Source organism: Physeter macrocephalus, chromosome 1 (assembly GCF_002837175.3).
Source record: "Physeter macrocephalus isolate SW-GA chromosome 1, ASM283717v5, whole genome shotgun sequence".
Lineage (NCBI taxonomy): Eukaryota > Metazoa > Chordata > Mammalia > Artiodactyla > Physeteridae > Physeter > Physeter macrocephalus.
In genome coordinates this window covers 68,015,073-68,041,671 of record NC_041214.2, presented here as the reverse complement: position 1 = coordinate 68,041,671, position 26,599 = coordinate 68,015,073, and the positions used below count along the sequence as shown (strand labels likewise).

At 34.7% G+C, this 26,599-nt stretch overlaps 1 protein-coding gene across 16 annotated transcripts in view; it reads right to left on the bottom strand.

Annotated features, from left to right (window-relative positions):
• NAALADL2 (N-acetylated alpha-linked acidic dipeptidase like 2) overlaps window positions 1–26,599 on the bottom strand; it is a 1,565,958-nt gene that overhangs the window by 1,209,886 nt on the left and 329,473 nt on the right. For all 16 annotated transcript variants that reach the window (XM_055083873.1, XM_055083848.1, XM_055083869.1 and 13 more), the window contains one exon: window positions 10,697–10,805. The gene's annotated coding sequence lies outside the window, so the exon portion shown is untranslated. The remainder of the gene's footprint in view (window positions 1–10,696; window positions 10,806–26,599) is intronic.

Below are 26,599 nucleotides of genomic sequence, written 5' to 3'. Positions count from 1 at the left end.
GAGACAGAAAATCTAAAGACTGATTTACATAGAAGAAATGGAGAAATTTGTCAATAGATAAATCCAAAAGCAGCAGTCTTCAATAGTTTCACAGGGAAATTTTTAAAATCTTTAAGATCAAAAATTTCAAGGCTTCTAAAATCTCTCCAGAATATAGGGTAATGAAGAAAACATCCTGATCCAACAAAGATTGCATGTACACACACAGGAACCAAGTCAATGTCACTTATGAATATCAAAGGAAAATCCTAAATCCAATATTATTAGCAAATAAAATCTAGGTATACACAAAAATAACATTATCATGACCAAGTGAGGTTTATTCCAAGAATTTAAGAATTTTCAATATTAGGAAGTCTATTAATAAATTTTTATAGCAAATTAACAGATTGCTGAAAAACATTTTATTTTCTTTGTATAAAAGACTGAAAAACGATTTGTCAAAATTCAAATAACCATTTTGGATTAAAATACTCAATAAAATAAAACTGATGAGAATTTGCTTTATATGATATAATATATCTAGCTTAGCCCAAAAGCCACTGTCATGTTTAGTAGGACAACACTAGAAGCATTACCAACAAAATCAAAAACAAGGAAAAGCTCTCAGTCATCAGTATTACTTAACACTGTACTGGAAATATAAGCCAAAAAATTAAATTTAAAAAATTATAAATAAATATTTTGGAAAGGAAGAGGTAAAACTATTACTAATTGCAGACAACATAAAAATATAATTGGGTACATAGTATATCCAAGAGAGTCAACTGTCTTCTGGCATACACAGTTGACTGGAATCAAACATACTTGGGGGAAAAAAGGTTTTGAGAGAGTTATATCTGCTAAGAGACTGTGACTAGATAAGACATGTAAAAGACCACTAAGCTTCCAACTTCCTGTTGGGGGAAGAAGGCTAAGAAAGCTGCTCAGTCACCACTAAGTGAATACTTTCCAACACCTTCTTTATGTAACAAAGGAGGATAATGAAAATGAAAGGTCCTTCCAGAAAGTAAAGCCAAAAATTCAAACACCATGGAGCACACAAACTGGGGAGTTATACCCAAAGAGCAGAACCAGGACTTAACTTCAACTTAATTCAAGGTACTTTTTTTAACCTTCTAGGTAGTAGGCTGGCAAATATTTACCTAGGTGCATTTTAGAATTGCTAAGAACCTCTGACTGCTATATGATGCCCATTCTTTTCTTTTTCAAACGACAGTGATTTTTACCAAGGAAGACAGAATAAAAAACGGTATCTGTCTTTGCGTGTATATTCATACAGATGCATACGAAACAGATCACAGTAATGACTGCTTTAGCCTGGGTGGAAACTGGAAAGACTGAGAACAAGGTGGAAAGGAGACAAACTTTTCTCTGTACATCTTTTAATATATATAATTTTTGGAACTGTGGGAAGGCATTGATATTCATAAAATAAAATGAAACATACTTTAAAATATGTCTTAGGACTTAGTGAATTACTAAAAAGGGGATTAAGAGATGTAATACAATGATTCCTATGCTTCTGGTTTGATCAATTTAGTGCAATACACCAAGAGAGAAAATATATTGTCATCATGTCTATGGGAAAGAAGACTAATTTTTAGATATGTTGAATACCAATCACATCCAAAGCTATTCACTGGTTTTAGAGTGACCAATGATTCAGGTTTGCCTGACACGATTTAGGTTTCAGCATTAAAATTCCCACATCCTGGGAAACCCCTCCTCAGGGTGCAAAATATCCTGATTTTCAGAAATGGGTACAGAAGGTTAGGGGGAAAGTACAAAATACGTACAAGCAGCCAAAAAAATTGAGCCTAAAAGTAGTACTCTATTTAGCTTCAAATGGATATGGCATAGATGATTCACTTTCCGTAGTTACTGTCACTATTTTTTTTTCTGACCACTGACGTTGTCAACTCTGATTTGTAGTTCATAATAATGAAATATCCATTGTTGCATGACTCTGAGTGATGTTACTTACGTTTGCAAACTAAATGTATTGTAATTGTGAGCATTAACAGTCAACTTTCACTTTGCCTGTGGATTAACTATGTACTTTGTATTAAGGTAAGGCTAGTTTAATTTTAACATTGTGCGTATTGTGACCACATTTTCCAAGACTTCAGATAATGAAATGAGAATTATTATAATGCCAGTATCAGCATAATCCAGACAACTGTATTATTTTATTAACGGATAGAAAGACACATACAACTGTATTAGGGAGGAAAGTAACCAAGACAGAGCATTCTATACAAAAGGCAGAAAGGAATTGGGGATTGGGCATAGTGGAAAAGGGGATGTGAAAGCACATAAGGAGTCTAAATTTTGCATATTCTAGATTAAGCAAGCAAGTACTTCTAAATCAATCAAACTTTTTTTTTATCTCCCCCCAAAACACCAATACTCAGTCAAAAATAGCTACTGTATTTGTCTGTGGGCACACCACAAGAATATACACACATCCTACATCCACTTGATTATTCTGTCAACATGAATAAAGATACATTTCCTGATTCAGAGGTTACAGCCATGTAGACAAACAAAAGGAGAAATTTTGATAATTGATGTGTTGGCCTATTGCAGCACAGACCTGATTTAGTCAGGCCTTATTAACAATCATGCTTTTTACAGTACTGAATATCAAGTGATGCACTGAATCATAACAATGAAAAAACTTTTCCTCTATCTCTTAGGTGCTTTGATTTGGAAAAATGGAGTTTTAAATCATCTTCTTGAGGATTATAAGAATATCATAAAACCACAGAGAAGATAAAGGATGGTAATACCTTGTCCAAATAAAAACTAGACTTTGCCCACTGTATTAGTTTTCTATTGCTGTCATAACAAATTACCATAAACTTAATGGCATAAAACAACACAAATTTACTATCTTAAAGTTCTGGAGGTAAGGATTCTGAAATGACTCTCACTGGGTTAAAATCAAGGCATCAGGGCTAAAAATCAAGGTATTACCATGGTTTTACCTTTCTAAACGCTTTAGGGGAGAATCTGTTTTCTTGACTTTTCCTGCTTCTAGAGGCCACCTCCATTCTTTGTCTGGTGGCTTCCTCATATCTTCAAAGCAACCAATGGCTGGTTGAATCTGTACATCACACCACTCTGACACTGACTCTTCTGCCTCCCTCTTCCACATTTAAAGGCCCTGTGATTACACTGGGCCCACCTGGATATTCAAGGATAGTCTTCCTAACTTAAAGACAGTTTATTAGCAAACTTAATTCTATCTGTTACCTTAATCTCATTTTGTTTTGTAAAATAACATATTCACAGATTTCAGGGATTAGGACGTGAACATCTTAATGAGACCATTATTCTGCCTACCACACTCAGCTATCTACATTGTTTGGCAGAAAGTGTGAGTGTAAATCTTGACAAATCCCAATCAGCCTATAAACTTCTGACCAAAGAAAACACAAAGATATTACCAGCTAAGTATCTTGCATACCTTATACACATACACTACTGCTAAAAGGGGGTGTGTTTTACCTACCTGTGAAATTGAGGTTTTCATAATGAAAGTTTTTTTGATCATTTTTCAGTTTCCTCAATGTGCAGAAGTAGTTAATGAGATTTTGGATTTTACAGAAATGGAGAAATGTATCCTCCTTAGACATGAGTCTACAAATGGCTATCATTGTCATTGGCCACACACGAAGTGTTAAAATATTATCCTGCCATAAATTCATTTCCAAAGTATGGGACAAGAATAATGATCTTCTCTAATTTGGAAATATATTGAGGATGATAATGAAGAAAGGGAAAAATTAATAAAACAAAAGAGACATTTATGGACTGTTTCTTTAAATCTGTCTGATGAACTCTGAATGGCCATAAGGAATCTAGAGAAAAATGAACTGACTGCATCTAAGTTGTTTGATATTCAGGTTGAGACAAACACTCACAGAATACTTCAAAACTCCAAAAAATATCAACAGAAAAGGAAAGCCAAGTTTAACGAGGACTTTTTCATTTTTTAACTAAAACTGTAATTTATTAGGAATCCATTTTTGTAAGTTCAAATTATCTCTGTACTTTAAAACCATTATCCCTGAGAAAGAGAGGTTTAACTTATGGTGCCATACAAAGTGCTCTAAAGTTTTTTGAAATGATGCCTATTTTCCACAGGGTTAGACTACACGGTAAATTTATAGAAGCAAAAGACCTGGTTGACAAACAGCTTGTCCACCAAAACAAGCCTGTAGATACAGAGTGGATAGATAGATCTGGAATCTATTTCTAGCACGTTTAAACACTTGCTGCTGCAAGGAGTTAAAATCTTAAGTAATTAAATGATTTTGTTGAGAGGATATTTAGCTTGGTGCTATCACAATGGCCTGATACCAGGATTAGTACAAAGAGGGCTTGACAAGAGCAGAGCTTCAAATCAAAATCAGCTTTACATGTGACTATATTCAGTTTTACCAATACTACTTACAAGAAGAATGATGACCTAAAGCCTGCAGGCAGTTCAGAGAAGCATTATCAGAAAATGAAAGAAAAAGAATAAAAATCTCCTATTGTATTATGAGACAGAAAGAAACATGCCATTGTTATTTTGTATTAAATGTAGGTAATTTGTGCTTACTTAGTCGGCTTGCTTTTAAATTCTCCTGTTATAATCTCAAATTTATTTATCTTAAAGATTCACAGTAATATAGCTTATAAAATTTAAATATCCAGTAAAAGTTCAAAAAATAGTTAAAATAAACTGCTATATCACAGGATAGAATGAAACATTATAAAAATATTGTTTTTATACATACTATTTGTTTAATTAGTCCTGTTTATTACTGCTAATTGCCATTTTAACTATTCTGCAATTTTGTTTACTAGGAATTATGTAAGAGCAAAGTAAATAATAAGTAATATTATATAATTTCAAATAAATGCCTTTTTTCATATGTTAATGTTAAAGTAATAACATGCATGCATATAATTACATTACATTATGTGATGTTATATTGGTATTTTTTGACTGGCATGGTATGACAAGATGGCTCTCTAAAAATCCGATCACCCTAATATTTGAATCTGAAGCCAAAGAGATTGATCTGGGCTGGAAATAAGTATTTGGGAGTTAAAAAATATCACTCCCACCCTGTGCTACTTTTTACATGCTCACAGTACACTATCACACTACATTGTAATTATTTGTATACCCACAAAACAGCAAACATTGTGGGGGAAAGTAGTTTAGCATAATTACCCTTGTTCCTCTATGCCCAATAAAGTATCTGGCATATAAAAGGTTCAGCATAAATATTTGTATGAAATTGTCTTTGAAAAGTTTTAAAGAATATTTTTTTAAATATTAACATGTTACCTCTGGAGAAAATATTTTATATGTAAAAGAGCAAAAGAAATAAGAGAATGAGTTTTGCAGTAGTACTAACAACTTTTTACTTAAAAGGTGAACACTCAGCTTGAAAAAAATCAATTTTAGAAATAGTTCTCTTGGAAAGACAAATATAAAAAGATGTTTCAAGGACAAGAAAGCACTTCATATATACACAGGTATGAAATTCATACCATGTAAGTTAACAAGAGATCACATGTCAAATTTGCAAGGAAATGTTACAGATGTATTTCAGTTATATAAGGAAATGAAGCTACTTGTGTGAAGATAATTTTCAGTATCAAGTAGTAAATGAATTGCTGCCGAACTGATTAATATGGTTAAAAGTTGGTATCTTTGAAATTTACATGAAAAAGTATATGTAAAAAGCTTCAAAAAACTTATGAGATCAGGCAAGAGATAAGTAACAATTGATTTACCTGTATAAAGCTAAAGTTAATGAGTTGGGGCTCTTCCTCTTTAAAAAATATCACTTAGCTCTTAATGACTGACCTTTCATTCCCTATATGAATGCTGTTCTTTCATTTCTTTAGAATAGAAAGGAAATTATTTCAAAATTGTCTTCTGAGAGAAATATAACATTCTTAAAGAAAAAATTTAAAAATTAATATCATTTTAGCTTTCAATGACAAATTCTAGTAATACAAAAATTACCATTTCTACTGTAAATGGTACAATGAAATTCAAATATTTATTATGGTTAAATTACTTTATGCATTTTATATTAGGTAAGTGTATGATATAGCTCAAAACAAAAAAATATTTCAATGAATTTATTAAAATGTACTTTAAAGGCAATAGACTACAAGTCTTCTCCTAACAAAGCTAATCTCATGCTGAGTAGATTAACTAAAAAAAAACATTGTTTAGATGAAATTACATTGCGGATGTGGGAATACTTATGGACAGATTATAAAAAGTTCCTCAAGACTTTTGCCATCAGTGTTCTTCCTTATCTATCCCTTGCATGGGATTTAGAATATCAAGCAAGGGTCTATTTCAATCCATTGGGTTAGAAATGCAGAGCCCCTGAGTGTTATAAGTTATTTATGATACTAGGTTTTATTTTTCCATTGAAATGCTGCTATTAGATCATTTAACTGCCCTTTTTTTTTTTTTTTTTTTTTTTTTTGTGGTACACGGGCCTCTCACTGTTGTGGCCTCTCCCATTGTGGAGCACAGGCTCCGGACGCACAGGCTCAGCGGCCATGGCTCACGGGCCCAGCCGCTCCGCGGTATGTGGGATCTTCCCAGACCGGGGCACGAACCCCTGTTCCCTGCATCGGCAGGCGGATTCTCAACCACTGCACCACCAGGGAAGTCCCCTTTTTTTTTTTAATTAGTCTTGTACCCTAAGGAAAGTCTGCCTCTTAAAGAAAATAAAATAGTCAATTCCAGAACAAATCACATTTATTAAACAGTTTAGTGAGAACCTCAAGAAAAATAAAAATTGGGATAATTGCATCTGCTTCAGTTTAAAGACACCCAGGAAGGGGTGGTAAACCTCAGGCAGCATAAAATGGCTTTAACAGACTCCAGCATCCAGCCACTCACTAATACATGACTTCTAATTACTTCTTTAGTTTGTCACTGTTCAGCACAATCAAATCTAATTGACCAGAAAATTTTGGTTAGATTGTACTCAACTATGGCTAAATTTTTACTGTTATTATTCTGGTTTCTTTGTGAACATCTCAACTTTACTGTATCATTAAACCTTAAATTAGATTTTCATAATAAGAATATTTCATAAAATTTTTCAAACAACTGCAATATTCACACAGGAGTTACGGTACTCGTAAATCCACTGTCATGTTTTTAAAAAACATTTAATTTAATTCATACCCATTCTTTCTGGGTTATTAAAAACAACGGCACTCTGATTTTAATGAAACAATTTGAAGGCCATGACTAACAAATGTCAAATGCTAAAGGTGAACTCATGTCTTAACATGAGTGCATGTCAGAGCATCTTTCATAGCATGAAGGGAATTCTAGTCTGAGGGTTCTTAGTTTCAGAATCACTGATGAGGTGTACATACAAGAAAGGTAGCAATTAACTACCTCAATTTAGAAGCTTGCATTACTTTATTTTCATGTTGAGAATCAGTGATCTAGCAATTGATTAGACATTTCTGTCATCAATTCTCTAAAATCTAGAAAAATAATATAGAAATGATTGAGTTTGTTGTCTAAATGTCTACTTTGTCCATATACTCTGTGTTACTAAAGCATTGAAGATAAACATATATGAATGTATTCTTTGAAGAGTATAAAGAGAATGCTTGCTCACACTGGTAATTTTTTTTTAATGCCTCTATAAAACAAGACAATAAGATAACATCATTAGAAGCCTCCCTGTATAGTTTACCTTATATTATATCTGCTGACATTTTCATGTATATGCTTATTTTATTTTCTACAATATGTGGAGCCTTCAGAAGAAATCAAGTATGTTTGAAAAAAGAGCTGATACTTTTTGTTAATGTCAGATGTAGTAAGTCAGTGAAGGAACAGATCTAACCAGTTCTGATCAGTTTGAGCATTAACATCCAAGTACTTCAGTTTTGACTTGGTTATCAAAGAAACGGACAGAAAATACATTACATGACAACATGGCTGGACTATAACATCTAATGTGAAAGTGTAACCTACCAGGACCCTATGGGGCCTTTTGGGGACAGACTCCTCTCCCATATCCTCTGCTATAGCTCCTCTGTGAAGTAACCAAATGATAGTATCTCATGCATATTTCCTGAGTTTTTCAGATAACCACCACCAAATGGAAGGAATTAACTACTTGATGATTAAGAACACATAGCTCCCAGATCTTCTGGCACCTAAGGATTGATCATCATCAGCCAATCAGAGAATTGTGCAAGAGCTGATCACATACTCTGCGACCCACCCCCATCCCCATCTGGTCTTTAAAAATGCTTTGCTGAAACCCTTCCAGGAGTTCAGGGTTTTTTTTTTAAGCACCAACCGCCCATTCTCCTTTCAGGGCCCTGCAATAAACCTTTCTCTGCCTCAAATTCCAATGTTTCAGTTTGTTTGGCCTCACTGTGCATCAGGCACATGAACTTGCAGTAGGTATCAAAAGCCTCTTAAAACATTATTTCAAAGTTATATATCTTAGGGCAGTAACAGTTTCTATTAACATGTGAAAAAATTACCTGAAAGATCTAGCATACCTCACACAATACAGCCGTTCTCAAACTGATCACATGTGAAGTAACTTGCATACTTCTACAAATGCACATGGTCATGAAATTGAAAACTATACAAGTAACAAAGAAAGAAGCAGCTATTGAGAGGGCCCAACTAAAGGCATAAGAATTCCAGTTCCTTCTAATTCTCCCTTTATCACTGGGATAATACACATGGCTCCCTATAGTCATGAGTTCAATTTTCTTGTAGACACAAATTCTGATTCGAATTGTGCCAAAAAGAATAGATAAGACTCCCAGAGTATATTGACTTGGCCCACTTCCCATCTACTAGGCTTGTAACCTAATTACCATTTACATCTGATAAAATGTACTTATTTTCTCAACTAAAATATGGGTTTAAAAGGCAGTAAAATGTGATAAAAAGAAATAAATATATGTCATGGCTGTAAAAAGGAAAAAAAAATTTTTAAAAGCAAAATTGATGGAGCTAGAAAATTATGTTAGAAAATATACTTATTTAAACTACAACTATCATTTTTCCATATAAACTAATATTTGTTTTAAAAGATTAATTAAAATATTAATCAAAAGACACTAGAACTTTTAAGTACTTCTTAAAAAATCATAAAACTAGTCCTAAACAGGTGGTATGACTCTCCTTTACTTGTTCACATGATTTTTTCAGTGCGAATACTCATTTAAGAAAGAAGCCGCTAACTGGTAATTTACAGAATAGGTTTTATTCTTTGATTATGGTACTGGATTCAAAGTTCTAACTCTAGGCCACTTAAAGAAAAAAAAAACCCTCAGAGTAAAATATTAAACTGATGAATTATTAAGTACTTTATGGTCAAAAAATCACCTTTCCTTCCAATTCTAATGTACAGTTCAAAGGGAGATTCAAACCAAAAACCATTTAATTTTATTTTACTTATTTATTTTTAATTACTCAAAAAGGAACACACACAGAGCTCAACAGATGCTAGGCAATATTGTGTTTTGCATAGTAAAAATATTTTACAAACATATATTGAGTTGGAAATGACCTTAGAATTTATTCAGTCCAATAGCCAAGTCCAATCCTCCTCCTGCTTCCCCCTTCCTCACCCCACACAATTTACTTCTTTGTCCGGCTTTAAAATACTTGAACCTGAATGGCTTTAGAAGGGGCACAGCCTCTTTCCCCACAGGCTCACTATTCCCTATTGTCTCACACCCAGCCACTCCATACAATTCATATACTATATGTCTGACCTTCAAACCTCAAGAATTTGCCACCCTTTCCTTGTTTAAACTAGCCCCTTCATTTCAAAACTGAGGGAATACTCAGATGGTCAAGTGATTCATCCAAGTTCGTAAAGTATGTTGGTGGTCATGCTGGGTCTGCTCAAATTTCCTAGCACTTGGTTCTGTGCTGTCTTGTAGGCCTTTGCATCATGCATGCCACGTAAAGTTTTATACATAGTAAGCCTGAACCAGCATTGGAACATTGATTGCAGCTAGTGCTTTACAGAAAAAAGTATTTCAATCATATACTGGCATCATCTGCTCAAAATAGGAGTGTTTCCAGGAAGAACTATGAACTATCTTTAAAACATGTCTTTTAACTCTAATGCCTACATGGAAGTTCACAGTCTATGTGTGGCCATATACAGACAGATGTTCCAAAAGGTCATTGGACCTGTAGAAACTTGGAATAAATAAGAAAAGCAAAGCCTTGCTGTATCATGGCACAAACTGCACTGTTGTTATCATTTTAAATAAAATAGTGGGTCAACTTAAACTTAAAAAAAGAAAAAGAGAGAAAGAGAGACTAATTTGATTACTTACAATAAAATTACAATTGTATAAAAAGCAATTGATACCACAAAGGCAACAAAACTGTACCAATTTCAACAGCCACACAGAAATTAAATTTAGGTAATGCTTTCCAAAAATAAACTGGGCCCAATTCCATGAAATAAAAGATGAACAGAAATTGGAATAATACGATTTTGCCACAGAATGATACACACACTCTTCTCTTTTTTCAAAATTAGCAACTATTGGCACATTATAGAGGTATGCCAAATCACCTTATTAAAAGTTGATTCAACAGTAAAAGTCTTACATTCTAATTAATGCAATCAGATCTTACTTTAGTCGAATGATCCTAGTGCAACCAGAGGGTCTTTGCAGGTTACAGGACTCTGACAAGCTGAATCCAGGGCTCTTCATCCAGGTGCCTAACAGTCAAAGCTCATTTCCTGTTCATAAATCAAAAAACAGAGGTGATCAATTTAAATTGGGAGAGTTGTATTAGATAATTTATCAGTTGGCTCCTGAATTTTATTCTTTAGTTAATGCTTTTTAGAAGTTACATTATGGGGGGCTTCCGGGGGGCTTCCGGGGGGCTTTCCGGGGGCTTCCCGGGGGCTTCCCTGGTGGCGCAGTGGTTGAGACTCTGCCTGCCAATGCAGGGGACACGGGTTCGAGCCCTGGTCTGGGAAGATCCCACATGCCGCGGAGCAACTAGGCCCGGGAGCCACAACTACTGAGCCTGCGCGTCTGGAGCTTGCGCTCTGCAGCAACAGGGGCCGCGACAGTGAGAGGCCCGCGCACCGCGATGAAGAGTGGCCCCCGCTCGCTACAACTAGAGAAAGCCCACGCACAGAAACAAAGACCCAACATAGCCAAAAATAAATAAATAAATAAATAAAATTAAAAAAAAAAAAAAAGAAGTTACATTATCATATCTTTTTAGTGTAAGCAACCTAAAATTCTTCATTCTTTTTTGGAAGTCAAGAATGTATAAAATGTAGACATTTTTTTTAAGCACAGTATTTTATTTCAAGGACAAATATATATACAAACACACTAATACTTTTCTCTCTTGATCTCATTTTCACGTGTGTACACCTTAATTTAGCTAGCCTAAGTGGGACACTTACCTTGTGCCATGCACTACTAAACACTGTAAAAGATAAAGCAGAAGACACATTAACTGGACACGGTGACTTGTGTTTTTTGGAAGAAAGGATTAACCAAAGGAAGAAATATATAGTAGAAAGAACACATCTAGGACTGAAAGCCTGGTTCTTCTGTTGAATACCTGTGTGACCTGGGTAATTTCTGTTATTCTTTAAATATCAATATAAATTTAGGATGAAAATAGGTAACTTGAAGAACTATTGTGAGAATTGGAGACATTGTATATAATAACGTGCTTAGCATATTTCCTAACATGTACTAGTTCCTCAATAATTGATATTATGTAGTATTTTAGGACATTGGCAGTCCTTCCCTATTATTTTATATCTTCTTATGCCAAAATTGGTTATTCTACATTTTATATTTATGGACTGTGATATTAAGTAATAATGCCATAATTAAAGAACCACTTATTTTTTTACTTCCCCTCTTTAATTTTATATTTTTATCATAGCATTGAGATATCTGAAAGTTACACTATGTTTTAATCTTCTTTTTAAAATTATTCACCCCAAATAAGCTATTATTTTCTTCAATCAAGGTCAGCTTGCAGCACTGCATAAGCTTGTGACTAGGGAAAAAAATCTTGCCCCTTCATTAGGTTAGTTTATTTTCTCTTTGCTCTCCTAATTATTTCCACCTCATTTGAAAATTTAAAATCTCCCTGAAGCTTTATATAACAGGAAATAATGTGTCATAAAGTACTCAACTACCAAAATACAGAGTAAAATAATATTTCTACATTTTTTCTTAAATTCCTTCTGCTTTCAGAGAAAAATTACTGAAAGCCCACGCACAGAAACAAAGACCCAACATAGCCAAAAATAAATAAATAAATAAATAAAATTAAAAAAAAAAAAAAAGAAGTTACATTATCATATCTTTTTAGTGTAAGCAACCTAAAATTCTTCATTCTTTTTTGGAAGTCAAGAATGTATAAAATGTAGACATTTTTTTTAAGCACAGTATTTTATTTCAAGGACAAATATATATACAAACACACTAATACTTTTCTCTCTTGATCTCATTTTCACGTGTGTACACCTTAATTTAGCTAGCCTAAGTGGGACACTTACCTTGTGCCATGCACTACTAAACACTGTAAAAGATAAAGCAGAAGACACATTAACTGGACACGGTGACTTGTGTTTTTTGGAAGAAAGGATTAACCAAAGGAAGAAATATATAGTAGAAAGAACACATCTAGGACTGAAAGCCTGGTTCTTCTGTTGAATACCTGTGTGACCTGGGTAATTTCTGTTATTCTTTAAATATCAATATAAATTTAGGATGAAAATAGGTAACTTGAAGAACTATTGTGAGAATTGGAGACATTGTATATAATAACGTGCTTAGCATATTTCCTAACATGTACTAGTTCCTCAATAATTGATATTATGTAGTATTTTAGGACATTGGCAGTCCTTCCCTATTATTTTATATCTTCTTATGCCAAAATTGGTTATTCTACATTTTATATTTATGGACTGTGATATTAAGTAATAATGCCATAATTAAAGAACCACTTATTTTTTTACTTCCCCTCTTTAATTTTATATTTTTATCATAGCATTGAGATATCTGAAAGTTACACTATGTTTTAATCTTCTTTTTAAAATTATTCACCCCAAATAAGCTATTATTTTCTTCAATCAAGGTCAGCTTGCAGCACTGCATAAGCTTGTGACTAGGGAAAAAAATCTTGCCCCTTCATTAGGTTAGTTTATTTTCTCTTTGCTCTCCTAATTATTTCCACCTCATTTGAAAATTTAAAATCTCCCTGAAGCTTTATATAACAGGAAATAATGTGTCATAAAGTACTCAACTACCAAAATACAGAGTAAAATAATATTTCTACATTTTTTCTTAAATTCCTTCTGCTTTCAGAGAAAAATTACTTAAGGTAGACCCCACAGATTCATACAATGTGGAAGCCCCATCCAACTCCCCTTTCTTTTCTCATAAATTTCAGAGCTTCTTGATAAGATAATATAAATCATTTAATACAAAAATGATAAGCTTTCTGGACCCACCTATTACCAAATAAAGTCCTTGGTGCAAGATTAGTGACATACATCACCAGTACATACACATATACACACATACTCACACATACAGGTCAGGACATTTTAGAATATCTCATTTGTGGGGAATAAAAGGGTTGTCAAATGCGGAAGACTGAAGGTCACTACTCAATTCTCAACTTTTATTTAAAGGGACCTCATGGGCAAGGGTGTGCAAGAAATCAATCACTGTCTTAAGACCAATGTGGACTTTGGCTATCCTTCGACATTGAAAATGAAGAAGAAGCCATAATAAAAATGGTATAGGCATGCTCACAAAAAGTCAAGCTACAAATCAAAGGAAATCCAAGTCACATGGAACTTTCCTTCTAACCCTCTGTCTAACTAGATAAAATGGCATACTGCCATCTGCATCCTTGCATTTAATTAAAAATTAAACTGTATAGAATGGGTTAGAAAGTTGAAAAGTCATGTCATCTTGTCTAAAATAATGCCTTCAGTCAATCCCCCTTGCTTTTTCTAACCCCAAATTCAGTATTATGTTTACTATGAAATGAACTCTAGTTTCATCTATTGAAATGCATTATTCAAGATGTGATTTTCTCACATTCTTAGGGAAACTTGACTGAATTAGTTCCTTGAGGACCTTTCAAATTTTACTTAAAGTCAGAATACTGTAATGAGAAGGAAGCTTGAAGATTCTCTCACAAGTACTCACACAAACACCTACCATCAGCTCCCACTAGACATTTTATTTGATAATAGACTCCATCCTGACCCTATATCCAATGTTTTGGGAATAAAATCTCAGAAATAAAAAGCCCCACTTATATATGGAGAATTTTTCTCTATATAGAGTCTTTTTTTTAATTGTATACATTTGTATCAGAAAGACAAAATGGTACAACCCTTTGGAAATTGTCTTTAGTTCTGATGATGGCCTGATGAAAACATATTAATACACTAATTTTGGATTTTCTTAGTCACACTATATAAAAACAAATGAAAAACAAACAAAAGAGCCACCCAACACACACTATTTTCCAATTTAGCAAAGTTTCTGTGGAATTAATATAATATCATTAACAGCCATTCTTTTATATAGTTATCATTTTACTAGTTTTACTAGAGTGTGCACAACAAGTGCTTTTCCTAAAACAGTTTTCTTCAAGCCACTCTACTAATCAAGAACTAACAAAAATTCCCTGGCGTCAATCACATTAATTTCACTTTCAGTTTAACATCCATTGAAAGCTCACCATGAGCCAAGCATATACTCTTCAAATACTGTATATGAATTTGGGATTTTTAAATATCTTGAGCCACATCTGAGATTCTTGAAGGCAAGGACTATGCCTTGCTTAGCTGTGCCCCCAGGACCTATCACTTTGCCAATATATAGAGTGTGCACAACAAGTGTTAGTTAAATGGCATCTGTGACTCTCAACATTTCTAATCCTTTCCACATCACAGATCTCCTCACAGCCCGTTGGAAGAATACACTGAGTATTCACTCCATGTCTTTTCTCATGCTGACCTTCCTTTCTAAGACATTTATTTTGCTCTCTTTTGCCTAGTTTCTACTCATTCTCCAAGATTCACCTATATCATGAAATCTATTCTAGCCTAGGCATTTAATGTCTCTCTAATATTTTTCAAGACTATATCACACTGAACTCTAATATTTTGAAGAAGAATAGGAAAATCAGATTTATACTTTTTATATATCCCCCACAGCTCCTAGCTCAAAGTCTGGCACATAGTTGCTAACTAGTACAGAGGATACAGATGATTTGTGAGCTGGGAAAGATACAAGTCCCTTGTTGATGAATTAGATCATGGATCGACAAACTATAGGCCAGGGGCCAAATACATCCTGCTATATGTTTTTATAAATAAAATTTTATTGGAACACAGCCACATGCATTCATCTATGCATTGTCTATGGCTGCTTTCCTGCTATAACAGCAGAACTGAGTAGTTGTGACAGAGACTGTCTGGTCCATAAGCCTATAATATTTATTATCTGGTCCATCACAGAATAAGTGTGCCAATCAGTGTATTAGCTCAGTGGTTCTCCAGTGTGGGCCCAAGATCTGGGCCATTCACAGCCTTAAGTACTGTGGTTATACAACACTCTATAAGCCAGTTCTTAAAGGGTAGTCCCTGAACTGGCAGTACCGGCATCATCAGGGAAGTTTCTAGAAGTGCAAAATCTCAGACCCCATCCCAGACTACAGATCAGAAACTCTGGAGATGGGGGCCAGTAATCTGTGTTTTTACTACCCCTTCAAGTGATTCGAATGCACACTAAAATTTGAGGACTACTAGATTAGATAAAGAAAGGAGCATTTATTAACACCTGGCCATAATGACGTGGTCTGGCTATGGCAGAACCTGTTCTTCCACCTGCTACTAGTGTATACAGAGATTTTAAGTGATTAAAAGATATCAATTATGTTTCATGTGCCCTGAAATGTAACACCTTGGGTTTACTCTGAAAGAACACTAGGGAACGGGATTACCTTGATGTGGGAATTGCTACAGCACTTTCAGTAAATGCTAATAGAGCCGCCAGCTGTATATCCAAACGAAAGACAATATACCAAGTGCCAAAGTATAAAATCTATCCAAAAATAGATTGAAATATCAAAGCAATATAGCAGATAAGCTCCAGTTTTTATAGGACTGCCAGTCAAGACAAACCTTTGCACAGTGATTCTCAGCAGGGATACAGGAGAAGCGGACCACAGCTCAGTTTGAAACTCTGCTAATCAAGGATTTGTTCCAACATGCATATCCCCAGTGCTAAATCTCAAATGTGGTCAGATAGCACTTTCCATGATAGTGTGTGGTTAGAAATAAGAAATAATCACTACCAAGCCTGTGGAAGGTAGTAACTAGCTAGCATTCCCTCTGGAAAAAAAAATACATAATTGCATTATATAATATATACAATTTTCATGAACTAATACTTGTTTAAATTTACAGTAAATCCCCCTTCTTCATTGTTTCTCTCTAAAATACAGATTAGCACCTGCAGCTATGGCTATGATATGACAGGGTTATAATCTATAAAAAATAATGGCAAAATATTGATAAGTATGATAAAGTTATTTTTTTCTGGAAAGACCTTGCCTCAGTGTATTATATTTAATGCTGAAAGCCCAGCAGCTATATGAGGAAACAACAATAAAATTATTTAACCTATTGAAGAGTCTACATAGAGGTTAAAAGAAACATATGTCAATCAATAAAAATAAACTATTGATTGACAGCCTCTAGAAAGTTCACATTATTTCCTAGTCATAAAAAATCATTATGTTTCCATGCGACAGTATAACAATTATTCCTCTTTTGAAAAATGGCACACAGATGCTATATGACTAAAATCTGTGCAAACATTTTGTTCAATATCCATTTAAGAGTGTTTTTATTTTGACACATATCTATGGAAAATAGGAAAAGCATTCCAATCTTCTGTGTAATAGAAAATTGGGAAATATGAGCCTGAATTTCACACCTATGAATTTAGTAAATGATCGATGACAGTTCAGATGATCCGTTAGAATTCTGATTCAAAGACTTAAATTCACATTTAAATCAAGGATTAACAAATACATAATTTGGTACTCTTATGTTTAACTCAGCCCAAATTCAGAAAAGAAGAATATACAATTATCCCTCTATATAGGAACTACCAGCCCATGTAAAGACTAAAACTATGCTTCATTCAGAAATAATTCACACTGGGGAGACATAATACCTATCTAGAAGGACAGTGAGTGGCAACCAGCATGAAACAAGGTGGTGGCGGAGTAAGTCACAGGAAGTAATTAGGAGTAATGCTCCAAAATTTTGAGGAGTGGAAAATTAGGCTAAATGCTAGAAACCTTTCACAGAGAATCTGTTAGCCTCTAGAATCAACCTCCAGCTGAAACTTTTTCAATTGCGTCATTTAAAACTAGACAAGACCCCGTTTTGCCAAAATACCATAGGGAATTATTCATAGGGAATGACTAGTAAGATGTATTAAATGAACTATCTTTTTCTTTTACTCTTAAGTTAGATCTTTTGCATATCTAACTGTCATGATTCCACACACATAAAAAAAATAGTGAGAAGATGAAAATCCTCTGAAGGTTATTCTTACTATTATACCACATCAATTCATATTGTTGCTTTTTTTTTCCAAAACAAGAGGAAGATGGGATAAAAGAAATAATTACGAGATAAAAACTACTCTTGAATAGTTCACTCAAAATACTAAATTCAAGGAAAAGGTCTCTTAAAAGATAGTACATTCATTCAAAATATTTGCATAGTTAAAACCATATTTATTTACTAGCAATGTCCCAGTACAAGACATAACACAGAGTTGGTAATCAATAAATACTAAATGAATAAGCAAACACCTCCCCCCTGGAGATTGTTTTTTCTAGGGTTTATGTCCTTGAGATGTACGCTTATTAAAAATCAGTAAGTTCCTTTATAAGATTGATTAAGGAAATAAGTGGTTATTTTCCTCCAAGTTAAAAGAAACCTGACCCTTCCTTCCCAGACCACTTGTCAGTAAATGGATGGTTTCTTAGCCTTAGGTCTCTAGGCTTTGTGCTGTATGTCAAGTTCTTGATCCAAGCAAGGTAGCCCAAAAAGTTATCAGTAAAACACTAGGCTACTTTGTCTTTCTGCATTTCATACTTACAATGCCACCATTCCTGCCAGCTTTTCATAAATATAAATTCGTATCTGTGGCTTCAGAGATATTGCTGTGTGGTCAATTAACCCAAAAAGATTACAGATGTAAGTTACAAGTCAATCTCTCTGGGTTTCAATTACAGCTAAACCATGAACTCTGTGACCTTGGGCAAGTTACTTAACCTTTAGGTTTATTTCCTCACCTGTAAAGTGAGAAAATTATATTAGTGATATCATCTCATAAGGTTATATTAAGGATTAAAAATCAGATAATTCATGAAAAATGATTTCAAGTGCCCTGGAGAGAGACTATCTGGGTTCAAATCCTAGCCCTGATATTTATTAGCTGTTTGTACTGGTGCACCTTACTTAGCCTCACTGTGCTTTATAAGCGCATTGAAAAAGACCAGCTGTTGTTATTTAAGTAGCTTTGATCTCCAGGATCCAACAGTGAGTGGTGCCGAGAAGTGAGATCTTAATTACCTGCCCAGAAATTGAACCTGGGTAGCCTGGATGAAAACCAGGAATCCTGGCGACCACACCCCCTGGCTCTTGCCACCAGTGAAAAATGCATTTCTCACGGAGGCAAAACTGTAAAAACAGGTACAAAGATTATTATTAGAGGCACAGTACAACAAGTGGGAGAGCACACAGAGAAACAGTTTGTTTAGTTAAAACAGAAGCAAGGCAGAGATGCACACCCGGGAGAGAAAGGGTGTGGGTGTCCTCCCTAATGAGGAGTGCAGTAAAAAGGCGGTTAAGTCATTTATATAGGGCAGTTCTTCCGGGTCTTTGTTTACCTTGGGCCAATTATCTGGTTTCTTTTTCCACAACTGACCTGCCCTAGGACCCTCACCAACATGCATGCACAACTTTTTCCAAGATGGATTTCAGCCCATAGGCCTATGGGATGGCCTTAGCATCAATATTATGAGGTGGTGCCCCCTCCGTTTTGACCCCCAAGGAGACTTTCTGCACATGTGCAATGTTTCCCTTGCCCCAAGGATGGGAAGTGTGTGACCTCTTGATCGTTTTATGGCACTCTGTCCCTACCATAAAAATGCCCAATGTCTGGTTATTTACCCTATTCCTGTTGCTGGTTTTTATATCGAGGTGCAGATCTCGAAATATAGACAGGAGTCTGGTCATAAATATGTAGTCTAGAGCCCGTTTGTCTCTTGCCTCAGGAAATGTAAACAGGGGGCTGGTAATGAATGTCCAGCCTGGAGCCCATCTTCTTCTCATCTCAGGAAGTGTGAACAGGAGGCCAGTTGTAAACGTCTAGCCTGGAACCCATTTATCTCCTGCCTCAGCTTTATTGGGATATAATTTATACATCTGATGTGTGTAATTCAGTGATTTTTAGTAAATGTATACAATAAGTTAACCATCACCATAACCCAGTTTTAGAATACTTCTTTACCCCCCACCAAAATTTTCCTTCTGCCCATTTGTACTTAATCCCCACTTCCAATCCCAGCCTCAGGCAACCACTGATTGGCTTTTTGTCTCTATGGATTGTGATACTGTAATCATACAACATGTGGCCTTTGTTTTCTGGTGTCTTTTACTTAACATAATAGTTTTAAGGTTCCTTATAGTATGTGTCAGTACTCCATTCCTTTTTATTGCCAAATAGTATTCCACTGTATAGATGTACCTGCTATTACAGATAGATAGATGATAGATAGATAGATAGATAGATAGATAGATAGATAGATAGCTATAGATACAGACAGATATAGATATCTCATCATCATCCTGTAATAATGAAAGATCTAAAGATTATTTCCTCTTTCCCTGCCAGGCTGGTCTCTAAGATTACGTTTGATTTTAGGACAATCTTTCACTGTTAAACAAATAGGAGTCTTTGGGGTTTCATCTGTTTCCCTGTCAATTAAGATTATGACTAGACTAGCGAAAATAAACTGAGTACATTTCCAGACTGTCAATATATTTCATGATGTATATCTTTTTTTTTTTTGCCATTCCTTCCAACTATCACTGCCATTTCAAATGTGTGACTTACCATTCCCTTTAAAGGCCTATGACAAGTCATTATTCCCTGTTGTTTCTCGTGGCTCCTTGGAACCAACAAATATGTGAATAATAATGAAAGCAAGTATTCTGGGAAGAGGGGGATAGCAGGGATTCTAGGACCTGAAAAACAGTGAGTATGGATGATCATTTATGCTGAGTATGTAGAGAGAAAAGAGCCAATGATGGGATTCTAAGGAACTTCAACTTTTAAAAGATGATAAGAGGAAGATCCATGAGGGAGGCATGTAAAAAAAAAAATGGGAATAATATCAGAAGAAAATAGGGTCACAGGTGCAAAGGAATGAAGAGTCTCAACAATATGCAAAGGTTTAGACAACACAGAGGTCAAGTAACATCAGCACTTGGAGCACTTCCAACTATCTCCAAGGCAGGAGTATGCTTGAGACCATTTGAGGCAGGTGATGTAAATGAATAAAGTATCTGGACATAAAGCATTAAAGAGTTACAAGGATTGTGGGGTGGTGGGGAGCAGCAACATTTACTCAGCTCCCACAGATTGTTGCCATGTGAGGTAATAAGCCCAGGAATGTCAGGTCTTCTTCAAGTATGCCCAAAATAAATGTGGGAAATGTCTCAATTTTTAAATGTTTTTCACAAACAAATTTTTAAAAACACACTGTGTATAAAAATAATCATACAACATGACCAAGTGGAAGTTATTTCAGATACACAAGACTGGTTCAACATTTAAAAACCAGTCAATGCAATCCATCACATCAACAGTCTAGGAAGAAAAATTACATGATCATATCAATAGATACAGAAAAAGTATTCGACAAATTCAATACTTATTCATGATAAACCTCTCAGCAAACTAAAAATAGATGGGAACCTCTTCAATTTGATAAAGAATATCTAAAAAATCCTACAGCTAACATCATACTTAATGGTGAGAAACTAGATGCTTTCCTGCTATGATTAAGAACAAGACAAGGATGTCCCCTCTTACCACTCCTTTTCAACATCATACTGGAAGTCCTAGGTAATACAATGAGAAAGGAAAAGAAAAGAACAGGTATAACAAGTATAACACAGATGATATGATTGTCTATGTAGAAAATCTGAAAAAATCAACCAAAAACTCCTGGAACTAATAAGCAACTACAGAAAATTTGATATACAAGGTGAACACAGAAAAACCAATTGCTTTCCTATATACCAGCAATGAACATGAGGAATTTGTAATTAACACAATACTATTTACATTAGTACCCCCCAAAATTAAAGATTTATGTATAAATTTAACAAAATATATACAAGATCTATATTAGGACAACTATAATACTCTGATGAGCAAAATCAAAGAACTAAATAAATAGAAAGATATTCCATTTTCATGGATAGGAGATTTAATATTGTCAAAATGTCAGTTCTTTCCAACTTGATCTATAGATTTAGTGCAATCCTAATCAAAATCCCAGCAAGTTATTGTATGGATATAGACAAATTGATTCTAAAGTTCATATGGAAAGGCAAAAGATAGAGAAAAGCCAACATAATATTAAAGAAGAACAAAGTCTGAGGAATGATGCTACCTGACTTCAAGACTTACAATAAAACTATAGTAATTAAGAAAGTGTGTTTTTGGTGAAAGAATAGACAAATAGATCAATGGAACAAAATAAAGAGCCCAGAAATAGATTCACACAAACATAGTCAACTGATCTTTGACAGAGTAGCAGAGGCAATTCAATTGAGAAATGATAGCCTTTTTGAAAATAGTGTTGGGACAATCAGTCACACACACAAAAAAATTAATCTAGGTACAAAATTTACAACCTTCACAAAAATTAACTCAAAACAAATCGTAGACCTAAATATAAAATGCAAAACTATAAAACTCCTAGAACATAACAAAGGAGAAAATCTAGATGACCTTGGGTTTGGCAGTGACTTTTAGATACAACACTAAAAGCATGGTCCATGAAAGAAGATTCGATAAGTTGGACTTCACTGAATTAAAAATCTTCTACTTTGCAAAAGTCACTGTCAAGAGAATGAAAAGACAGCCACAAAAAGGACTGTTATCCAAAATATACAAAGAATCCTTAAAACTCAATAATAAGAAAATGAATGGCCCAACTAAAAAAATGGGCAAAAGATCTGAACATACAACCCCCCCAATAGAAGATATACAAGTGGTAATAAGCATAGGAAAAGATGTGCAACATCATATGTCATTAGGGGATTGCAAATTAAAACAACAGTGAGATACCACTACACACCTATTAGAATGACTAAAATCCAAAACACCAACAATACTAATGAAGATGTGGAGCAACGGGAACTTTCATTAATTGTTGGTTGGAATGCAAAATGGTACAGCCGCTTTGGAAGAAGTTTGGCAGTTCCTTACAAAACTAAACACACTCTTACGATATGACCCAACAATTGTGCTCTTTGGTATTTACTCAAATGAGTTGAAAACTTATGTTCACACAAAGACCTGCACCAGATATTCACAGCAGTTTTATTCGTAAGTGTCAAAACTTGGAAGCAACTAAGATGTCCTTCAATAGATGAATAGACAAAAAAACAGTGGTATATCCAGACAATAGGATATCATTAAGTACTGAAAAGAAATGGAGTATAAAGCCACAACAATATATGATAAATTATGCATACTACCAAGTAAAAGAAGACAATCTGAAAGCTACATACTGTATGATTCCAACTATATGACATTCTGCAAAATGCAAAACCATGGAAACAGTAAAAAGATCAATGATTGTCAGGGATTTAGGGGGAAGTAAGGATGAACAGCTGGAACTCAGAGGATTTTTGAGCAGGGAAACTATTTGGTAAGACATATAATTGTGGATCCATGACATCACATCTTTGTCAAATCCACAGAACAACACAAAAGTGTGAAGCCTAATGCAAACTGTTGATAGTGATGTATCAATGTTGGTTCATCAACTGTAACAAATGTACTATACTGGTACTTGAGGGATGTTGATGTTGGGAGAGGCTGTGCATCATCCTTGTGGTGAAAGGATACATGGGAACTCTCTGTACTTTCTGTTTAAATTTGCTGTGAACCTAAAACTGCTATAAAAATAAAGTTTATTAATTTTAAAAATAACTGAATAAAATTAAAACAAACACACACATAGTGTGAGCCAAACAAAACATGTCACTAGACTGGATTACAATTTGTTTAAAGACTGTAGTAGCACATATGATCCAAGACTTGGGATACAATTAATAATATGTATAAAACATATTCATGCAGAAATAATGAGTAAAGAATAAGGGTAAGGTAATTATTACATCATCCGCTATTTCTGGGACTTGAAAGAAATCCTAAGTACTAACAAGTCAATGGGTAATGATTTCCACATTCTTAACGAAAAGTGATTCTTTTAGAAAGCAGAATCTAGGCTTCTACCACTTCGTACATAACTGAAAAGTAAAAATATTCAAAAAATTTTAAAATCAAAGGATGAGAAAAGGAGGAAAGGACCTTCTTTCTACCCAAATCCACCATGCAAGCATGTATTTAGATAAAAATTAAATACAACACCTAGAATGAGGCCATAACAATATTCAAATAAAATTAAGACATAAGAGTATGGACTTTCTTTCATTAACTGATTTATCCCTAGAATCTAAAACAGTACCGAGGACAGGAAAAAAATACTAAATAAATATTCAGTTAATAAATATATGAATTATATATTCACTTTAGAAAAAAATCATTCTGCCTGTATTGTGGACCAGAAAGGGGCCAGCATGGAGATTAGAGGAACTTGTTAGCAGTCTATTGCAACTGTTCAGCCATAAAATAATGAGGGTGTGGAAAAAAGCAGTAGCAGTGGAAATGACTGAATGCAACCAGAAAGAGCATAAACAAAGCCACACTTATAACAATGAGAATCAGCCACTGAGAGCACCAAAAACTGAAGGGCTGGAAGAGAAGAAGAGCCCAGGAAAGATACTGAGAGAGAATATCTGGTGATGAAGGAAAGGAATCACAAGATATAAATGTCACAGAAGCTCAGAGAGAACATATTTAAGAGACAGAAAAAAAGTATCAGGTTCATGAAGAGGCCCAGTACTATGGGCAGGTCTGGAATTAGGGGTGAGGTGAGTGAAGCACTCACTGTGGGCAAAAAAATTTAAGGGGCATCAAAAAACTCCGTAATTAAGATAAATAATATTTAAATGCATTACTTTAAAATTAAAAATTAATGCAAAAGAATCCACGGTGAACAAAATATTAAAATTTTGAATAAAGACAGGTCATTGTTCGTTTGTGTTATTACCCTGTGTTACTGTACATGCTGACAGTCTGTAGTGCCTTTGCTTTCCCACTGAGTAGGTTTATGGGGTTGACAATGGTCTGCCAATAGATTAGGCAGGATGGAGTTTTATATATAGGTGTGCTTTTTGATTGTAGAGCTATTATTAACTTTTTCCACTTGGTTCAAAACATGGGAGGGTATTTTAATAAAGGGGATTTAGGGACATGCCTTTTTCCTCTACCAGTTTCCGATATGACTTAGCACAGCACTGACTGAGACTTGGAAAACCTCCTTTGGGTTTAGCAATTAAAAGTCATTGGTGACTTAGTGGGAGTAGTTTTAGTGTGGTGGGGAATGGAAAGGCCAGATTGTGGTTGATTAAAGAGAGAATAGGCTGAGGGCAAAGGGCTAGAGAGAGAGAGATGTTTGAGGATAAATGGTAAATAATCCATGAGGCAATACAACTACTACACTGTTCTTTTCTTCAAACAGATGCACCCAAATCTGTTTGCAGGGAGGCAAAAATACAGTTTAAAAAAAAAAAGGAAAACACTAGTCATTCCTAGTGTGCTGCTTTAGAAACAACGATCTTCATTGATGCATTACATTGATTACTTATGCCTGAGGCTCTGTGCTAACCAACCAGTATCACCATGGTTTCAATCAGAACATTTCTGAAATGTTCCCAACAACATGTCTGTTGACATATCTTTCTACTACACATACCATATACTAGGAATCATCTCTACAAAGAATGATTCTCTTGAAAACTGGATGATTGTTACTAAGCAACAACCAAAAAATGCAATTTTGCAATATCATTTAGATTTAGTTTGAAACACAGTAAATCTCCACTTGTTAAACTTTTAGATTCACAGATATCTCATAGGAGAAATTCTAAATTGTATTATAAATGTAATCTCAGGTACAAAATGATCCTTAAAAGTTAATTATGTCTTTACCGTTAGAATTTTCCAATATGAGTATGCAAATGCAGGCATATTCATGATGCCCCACTGAAAATCATCTCAATGTCAATGAAGGTAAAGGAGTACTAAGTAAATAAAAGGGGAAGGTTTCTAATTAAAACAGAATTAAACACTTCAAGCAGAAAACCATGTTTTTAATTCGTTTGTGGGACTAATCTCAAAAGGCTAAAGTCTGATGAATTAGGTTATAGTTTTGTCAAGCCCAAAGCTTCCTTCTAAGACATACTTTTACTGGTGGTTAAATGAGAAAAGTAGAGAAGATACTTCCTACTATGAGAAGTGAAACTGGAAGAGTACTTAGAAGGGACATGTCTAAACACATAAAATTGACAAAATGTGTTCCTCAGGAGAAAAAAATAAGTTAGTAAATATGTTTCTCTTCAAATATTGGAGAGTCGTGCTTCTCAACATATGTTAAAATTACTTCCAAGAATCAACTCTAAGTTTTGTGAAAAGTCAGATTCTGGGCCTGTCAGAATGAGAATCAGAACAGGTGGGCCCCAGAATCTGCATTTTTAATAAACTTCCTCAAGTGATTCTCAAGGGTGACAAATTTTAAGAAGCACTGAAGATAATATAGTATGTATGCTATCATTTATCGAATATGCTCTACCATTTATATACAATGAATTTCATAGTGGAAATTTAGTGCAAAATAGGTCTACCATTCCATCAGTAACATCACATAAATGTTGTGGAAACTACTTATAACAAAGTTAGCACATTAGATCCATGAAGATGACAAATGAAATCTCATCAACAGGTATTTGTGGAATGTTTACAATAAATGCAACAAATAAATCCAATTTATAAAAAGTACTCCCGGGCTTCCCTGGTGGTGCAGTGGTTGAGAGTCCGCCTGCTGATGCAGGGGACACGGGTTCGTGCCCTGGTCCGGGAAGATCCCACATGCCGCGGAGCGGTTGCGCCCGTGAGCCATGGCCGCTGAGCCTGCGTGTCCGGAGCCTGCGCGTCCGGAGCCTTGCTCCGCAACCGGGAGAGGCCACAACAGTGAGAGGCCCGCATACCGCAAAAAAAAAAAAAAAAAAAG